At 37.5% G+C, this 8369-nt stretch overlaps 1 pseudogene; it reads right to left on the bottom strand.

The window, feature by feature from the left end:
• Positions 1-624: 624 nt before the first annotated feature.
• LOC103668317 lies at positions 625-1337 on the bottom strand (annotated as a pseudogene).
• Between the last annotated feature and the right edge of the window lie 7032 nt (positions 1338-8369).

The following is an 8369-nucleotide window of genomic DNA, read 5'->3' as shown; positions in this document are numbered from 1 at the left end:
GCCTAGGTATTTGGTGACATGGGTAAGCCACCAAACCAACTTGATGCTGCTCTACCTTAAGTTGTTCATGCCACTGTAGTTTGTTTTTGTTGCTGTTGATTTTGTCGTTGCTGATATTGCTGTTACTTGCTGCGCAAAGCGTTCCTCATTGATCACTCTGAAAAGAGTTACTTATGCCATTAACATTTCAGCCTTAATAATCTTAACTTGTCAGACCTGGCAAGGCCTGGGCAGAATAGGTGCATTCTGATTGTGATTAGGGGGTAGAATAAGAAAGAGGCAAAATAAAAAATGATCACCATGGGGAAGGAAGGTTGTTGGGCACTAGGGAAGAAATAGTACCTGAAGAACAAAGAGAAGAAAAAACTAAGAGGGAATGCAGAGTACACATTTTGCCCTTATGATTGAACCTGGAGCAATCCTGAGTACAACATTAAGGAAGAATGATTTCACTCATGTGGAATTTAAGGAACAAAACAAAGGAACAAAGAATACAAAAGAGATAAACAAACAAACCCCAGACTCTTAACTACAGAGAACAAACTGGTGGTTGCCGAGGGGAGGGGGTGGGGGAATGGGTGCAAAGTAGGTGAAAGGAATTAAGAGTACACTTTTCTTTTTCTTTAAACAATGGATCAGTTATTAGGTTTTTTGTAAGAAATTTAGAACACCAATTTGTGAGGGTAAACTCCGTTTGTGAGAGAAAATACAGAGCAAGGTAGCCTTGGAGCTGAGGAACAGCTTTGATTTGTGGCAGGATTTGCAAGTCCGCAGATCAACCTTGCACTGCTCCGTAATCTCTTATTTCTCTTGCTCTGTGTCGAAGATCTCACTTTCCTGGTGTCTGGGTTCATGCATCTTCTTCTTGAAGTGAGAAGCATCAGTGAGAAGTTTGGGGATTTTCCCACCCCGATATAATTTTGGTGGAGGTTGGCAATGACAAATTTGTGTTGTGTTCTGTGCAGAGGAGCGTGATTGAGGGCCAGAGGTCCGGTGACGAGTAGGAAACCACTGCTCAGCTGCTTCAGGAAAACCAGCCGCTTGCCTCTGTGGTGCCCAGTGAGGATGGTCACACTGGTCCCAGGAGTGATGCATCTTCCAGTTTTCTCACGTGCTAATGGGAAGGTCTTTCTGCCCTGGCTCAACAGCTTTCAAGGCACATCTCGAGTAGGATAAAACCTAGGCATTTTGTGAAGTTTAACCACTCAGGTTCCACTGTTCTTGTCAGCACCAACTGGTTCTGTGACAGTAGCAAGAACTGGATTAATCCTGGATTTAGGGGTTGAATACTTCCTCTTGTACATAATCTTTCTAGAATACTTAGCCTTTTGGGAATATCTAATTCCTTTCACTGGGACAGTGTTTTGGCTGTAGTGGGGCCTCCCCTTCTTTGGCATTTTAGCCTTGAGGTTACCCTTCTTAACCTTGCCACCAGTGTCAGCCTTCTTGGCTTCAGGTTTCCTCTCTTTGGCATCTGACTTCTCAACTTCCTCACCCGCCGCCTTGCAAGATGGGAAAGAACAAGAGTACACTTATCTTGATGAGTGCTGAGAAATGTATAGAATTGTTGAATCATCCTATTGTACACCTGAAACTAACATTATACTATATGTTAATTATACTTGAATAAAAAATGGAAAGAAAACAAAAATGTAGTGTTTGATTTATAATTTACTATTTGCTATTTAATATCCTAATTACATGTGAACTGTGGCAGATTTTTAATTTCACCCTGGATCCACCCTGTTGTATAGATGGTAGCTTGAATGATTAGAGCATGGAAATCAATCTTATGACTGGTCTTAGGTATAGATCTTTAGAAAAGAATATCTGCTGAAAAAAAAAAGTAAAAATATGAGCGGTGATTTTTATTACTATTTTGGGCTATTGATTATTAATGATCCCAACCTTTTTTGAGTTTTTAGAAAGTCTTCATTCAGTGCCTGCTTTAAATCCTTGAGGAATGCCATTTTAATGAGGTTTGAACCTCAAAAAAAATTAGAACACTTCTTTCAGTAGTTTGAGTTATATGTACCTTCCTCTTGCCTTTCATCCTTCTCTCTATTTAAAGAAATACCAGTTATGGCTTTGGCCTCTTGCTCTTGGTTGAGTTATTGCTGGTGTGACTTTCCATTAGCACCTGTTCTACTCTATTTCTTACGTAGAGAAAACTTGACAAATGTGAATTTCAAAGATATCACTGTATTCTGTTTATGTATTTTAAGGAATATTTGCTCAAAATATTTTCAAAGGAGCTGTTTTAGGTAGGAAGATTTTCAAGTATCATTTGATAACATATTTGAATTACTATGTTTCAGAAAACCATGTAAAGCAGAGCAGATCCTCATTTACTTTTACCCTTCTGAAGATTTGGTGTATGTTTTCAGTTGTCAGAATTTATATTTAGAATTCTGTTTATAACCAGGAGGTATGTAATGCTTTCCTAGAAGAAATTCAGACCAGCATATTGCTATTTTGGTGGCTCTCATAGTGATTGAAATTACCTTTAATGTGTGAAGTGTATTCAGTTGTTCATCTAAGAGAATAGCTTACTTAAGAATAGTTTTATTACAGAGGTTAATAATTTACTATGTACTGAATATTGACTTTTGACTAAAATTAATTACTTTTTCTGAGAACTTTGTAGGGTATGATAGTGTAAAAATATTTGGAAACACTTTGGTTTTGTGTGGTGATTTTCAGGTGTATTGAAGTTTTTGAATTGTTTAATCAGTGGTATGCATGATGGAAATTACACATCCAACACGTAATACTAATTTTATAAGAATTACCGAAGCTGATCCTGTGGAAAAGAGCCTGAGTAGAACAATAACCATGGAAGAAATTGGAATAGGTAGAAATTGACCTGATCTGGGAGGGTACAAAGGTTTTCAAAGGAAAAAAACAAGTTATGGATCCATAAAGTAAAAAAAAATCATTGTGAGTAACCAAAAGTTTTAAAGTTTGATACATCAGTATACACCAAAGAAAAGTGGCATCTAACAGGCCCAGTTTTCTTCTTACTAAATAACTGCTTAGGTGTGAAAATAAATGCACACTCCCAGCCTTGCAGCTTTTGCACTTAAAGAGAAAGAGAGATTTTAAAGCTATTTAGGGGGTAGGATTTATAGATATGTTAGGGTTCTCTAGAGAGAACAAATAGGAGACATAGACTTATGTATTTTATATATATGTATATGTGTACATACGTAAATGTATATATATACACACACACACATATACAAAATATACAATTTACTATATATGTGTATGTATATATGATTTATTATAAGGAACTGGCTCATGTGACTGTGGAGCCTGAGAAGTCCAGACCCTGAAGAGCCAGTGGTACCCTGAAGTTCCAGTCTCAGTCCAAAGGCCTGAGAACCAGAACAGCTGATGGTATAGATTCCAGTCCATGTCCAAAGGCAGAAGAATCCTTATGTTCTAGCTTGAAGACTATCTATCAGGCAGAGAGAGAATTCTTTCTTACCCCATCTTTTTTTCTATTCAGGTCTTCAAGGGATTGGATGTTGCCCACCCACACTGGGAAGGACAATCTGCTTTATTTAGCCTACCAAGTCAAATGTTAATCTTATTCAGAAACCCTGTCACGGATTCACCCAGAATAATGTTTAACCACATATCTGGCCACCCTGTGGCCCACAGTCAAGTTAACACTTAAAATTAACCACCACACAGGACTTAGTAATTGATTGGTAAAGGAAAGTGTGAAATCTAAGTGGGATCCCAAGTTTCTGAATGGGGCAACTAGATTGATCATATTACTGTCTTGCCTTCATATCATCAATATCAAATATACTTAAAGAGCCTAGGTGAATCTATGGATTTATTTCAGTGGTAATTTTTTAAATCATATGTATTAATAGCAAGAAAGAAATTATATAATTTGAGGTTAAGAGGAGAGAATATTAGAGGAGTGTTTTAATAAACATGTTTTATGTATATTATGTAAAAAAGTTGTATGTATTTTACCGCACTATTCGCTCATTCCTTCATTTACTCATTAAATATTTGTTGAACACTTTTTATGTGTCAAGCTGTCATGGCCAAGGGCATGGATAGAGAGGTAAAGAATTTGGGCTGAACATTTAACACCCTGATGGCTATGTGGGTGCTGGATATGAGGAGGACAAGACTGGAAGTTAGGAGACTATTGCTGTACTTCAGAAGTGATAAGAGTCCAGGGCATTGGCAGTAGGAAAGGAGAGGAGATGGTGAATTCGAGAAATGTTCATAGACTGGAGATGGCTGTAACACGGAGGCCAGATTCAGGAGGAAGAGTCAAGGATGACTCTAGGCTTCTAGTTTGACGGAGATATAGGAGGAATAATGATGGGTTCAGTTTAGAAAACACTGAGTCTGAGGCAGGATAATCATGTACTTAATCATTCAAATCAGGACACTTTTGAAAATATGAAAGATTGTTATTAATAATTATGCCACAGGGGTAAACCTGTCCTGAGACTGACCTCAGGAAAACTGGTTGATCGCCATTCCGTAGTAAGTAATCAAGGTGAAGTTTGTTAGCATCAAGTTGATGCTTGAGTGTGAAAGACAAGGGGGAGATCTGGTGTGGTGACGAAGACTTGGGAGTCATCAGCACACAGTGCAAAGTTTGAAAGCCAGAGCCCAGTTGAAATCATCCAAAGGAGCATATGTAGAATGAAGTGAATAGAATGAGAAGAGGATAGAAGGTTGGAGTAGATGATGGATGGGGAGCTTGAGAACAAACAAGAATTGGCTTATACCAAAAGACGAGAATTTTAAAGGATCAAGTAATCATATCAGAACAGAGTCAGAGTGAGAACTGGCTTTGGGTGTGACTGAAACCAGGAATTTGAACATGGTCAAGTTTTTTTTCTGTCAGATTCTATATATATTCGCTTTTTCTTTAGTCAGGCTGGGCGAGCCTTTGAGGCTAGAGCCGTGGTCTCAGGTACCTCCAGGCTCATATTCTTTTAGCTCCAAAACCAGAAAGAAAAGAGCTTTTCCTTGATAACTCCAAATACAAAATAATCCTGGAGGAAGGCTCTGATTGGCTGAGTATAAGTCACGTGCTCATCCCTGTACCAATCAATGTGGCCAGGTGCTATGATTGGCAGCCCCACGATAACCACAAAGAAAGGGAAGTTTTGTTATCAGAAGAATGAAGAAAAATGTACTGGGCAGAAAGAATCAACTGATATCGTCCACCATGGAGATTGGAAAGTACTACAGAGGCACAAAGGTCAAGGGTGCAGGAAGTCTTAAGAAAGAGGAATTAAGTACAACTTCAAATGCAGTAAACAGGTGCAAGAATATAAAGACTGACCTAGCCCATTTGTATTTGACAGTTGGGATTTATTATAGCACTTGCAGGAGAGCAGTGGGGTAAAAGTCAGATGATAGCAATTTAAGAAGTGAATAGAAGATGGGTTGGACACAGAAGGTGCGGACAAGCATTTCAATAAATTTAATAAATGTGAAAAGAGACCAACAGGACAGTAGATCGATGGCAATGTATGAGTGTTCTACACTTGTTCATAGGCTAAGGTTTAGGAATAGGTAAAACTGGAGAAACTGAAGTTAAGAGCGTGTTTGCTGGAACAATGCTGTGGAGGAGGGAAGTGGTCAAGGATGAAGAGACTAGATTTGAAAACGAGGAAAGACATTTGATCCTAGTGAGGAGGTGCAGCTGAGAGTAGACATGGAAAAGTTAAAGGAAGTACATTGAGAGGAAAAGCTTTCTTCTGAGAGGGAGGACATCAGGGCCTGTGTAGTGAGCCTGAGAGCAGCACTGGAAAAGTCATTGAAGGCACTGGCTGCAGGACCTGACCAAAGATGAGGGAAAGAGTTCACAGCTGATTCTGGGGCCTAGCTGGTTTGTAGACCATGAGTTTGTCTTATTACCGGTCTGCAGGGCTGTGCAATTTTCTCCAGTTGTCCTGGATGTGGATATGAAGAAGGCAGATTGAGCCAGGGTTGGAACTTTAATGAGATCCCATAAATGGAGACAAAATGTTCTCCTCAAGGAAATGTAACAGTTTTAGAGTCAAATTCAAGGTCTCAAGAAGAAATAAACAAGAACAAGAAGGGAACTTTTTTGTTGTTCTGGTGTTTTGTCATGATAATGGTAGACCTCTCCATGAGATTGCATGATAGTTTATCTTTGCTTTGAATTTCTGTTGTGATGAAGAGTTTGTAATTCTCAGACCATGAGGGAATAAACTGAACCTTAGCAGATGTTTCACAATTTGCAAAGCTGACCTCATGTAGTGTGTTTCATGTTGCGTTCGTTTCTGATAGTTCTCCTCTTCCTTCCCACCCCGACTACATACACACAGATGGACGTTATAGCAACATTGTGTCCAAAGCCCTCTTGGTCAGTATCGGTGTGAAGCTCTATGGAATTGATCAAGTCCATGTAACTATTTAAGTGTCAGGGTATAACTTCAGGTTTCCAAGTTTCAGGTCGTTATGCCATATGAGAAAAAGAGATTTATCAAAACTGTAACACATAAACCTTTATTCAGTGATACTGAAAGTCTTAGAGGTCATTGAAACAAAGTCTTATCAATACCTGGAAATATTTTATGGCATAGTGTAAAGAACACGGAATTCCTTTATAACAAATGCAATATGAGATCCAGGGCAAATGAGTCTTTCCCTACCTGAAATTGGGGTACAGTTTTTTTCTTATATACCTCACAGAATGGTTATAAAAAATAAAAGAATATAACAAAAACTTTTAAAATAATAAATGAGATCATAATTTATTGAGTAATACTTTTTGTTGACATCATATTTATATTCATTTGGCACCAGAGCATAGATTATTTAGAAACTGTTGATTACACACTGGTCTCTTTCCAGGGAACTTAGAGGAATAGTATAAATTGGTTACCCACTATATGTAAATTTGTTTAAAAATACCTAAATTCTCCAGACTTTTTAAAATTTATGTAACAGATTTTAGCAGTTGAGAGACAAGGATTCAAACTATTTACTGCATTTGTAAAATTAGTGAGCTGGATGACTGGAATTATCTTCTACCACCATCTGTATCTCTTTATCCTGGAAAACATAATTAGACTAACATCTTTTAGTTGTTTCTGTCCTTGTTAGGATTAAGAGATGCTGGCCTCGAACTTTTTAAGTACAGAGGAATTGCTCACATCTTCTTAGTTGGGCCTCACCTTTAGCCAGTAATTTCCTGACTAATCAGTGTAAGGAGGGGCTTAGATTTCAAGGAAGTAAATTTATGATTACTTTTCCCCATTATTATTATATAATTGTATATTATTATATATTATTATATAATTGTAGCTAGAGTGCTCAGAGTTGCTGATTCTTGTTTATACTCAGTACAGTTTGGGGTACCTTCCTAAAAATCTGTTCTTAAGTCATTTTATTTATTGATTGATTTAAAAAAAATTTTTTTAATTTATTTGTCAGGGAGAAAGAGTGCACAAGCAGAGGGGTGGCAAGCGGAGGGAGAAGCAGGCTCCCTGCTGAGCAAAGAGCCCAATGTGGGACTTGATCCCAGGACTCCAGGATCATGACCTGAGCCAAAAGCAGATGCTTAACCAACTGAGCCACCCAGGCACCCTTGTTCCTAAGTTATTTTAAATGGGATAGAGAAGTTTACTGTTAAAGTAAATTGAGTGTGAAACCTTTTATGAAGCAAATAACCACTTAATGTGCATGTCCAAAGTTTCATATATCAGGTTTTCTTATATTAAGATTTTTTTTCATTTAGATATGTAATTTTATCTTAAGGTACATCTATTTTTATTATATTTGAATTGGAGAATTTCTTCTATCTAAGGAATGGTTCACTTTGTAAATTACAGTGAAATAGTGCTCATAAATCCCTCGTTTTTAACAATGGGTTTTTATTTTAGGACTATGTTGAAGGCTATTTACACTGATTTTATTCATAACCAGCTTTATGATAACCTTAAATGCTGCTTTTTGAAAAACTGTACATCTTAAAGGTTCACTACCCTAAAATTTGCATTTTTTAAGAAAATGAGACAATTGAATAGTTTCTTCAGGTGGAACCCATAAATGATTGTTTTTAAAAAAGCAGCTTCATTGAAGTGTACTTTATATACAGTAAAATTCACCAATTTAAATTGTACAGTTAGAGGAGTTTCAACAAATATATGCAGTAATTTAATCACCACGAACAAGATATAGAACATGGCCATTACTTCGGAAAGGTCCTTCCTACCAATTTGCAGTCAATCCTCTCTACCCCAGCCCCTGGTAACTGCTGGTTTGCTTTCTTTCATCATAGTTTTGCCTTTTCTAGAATTCTGTATACATGGAATCACACTGTATGTGATCTTTTGCGTGTGGCT

The sequence above is a fragment of the Ursus maritimus genome (assembly GCF_017311325.1).
Source record: "Ursus maritimus isolate PB19 chromosome X unlocalized genomic scaffold, ASM1731132v1 scaffold_X1, whole genome shotgun sequence".
Classification (NCBI taxonomy): domain Eukaryota; kingdom Metazoa; phylum Chordata; class Mammalia; order Carnivora; family Ursidae; genus Ursus; species Ursus maritimus.
The sequence above is the reverse complement of the archived record's forward strand: the minus strand, read 5'-3'. Positions and strand labels throughout refer to the sequence as shown.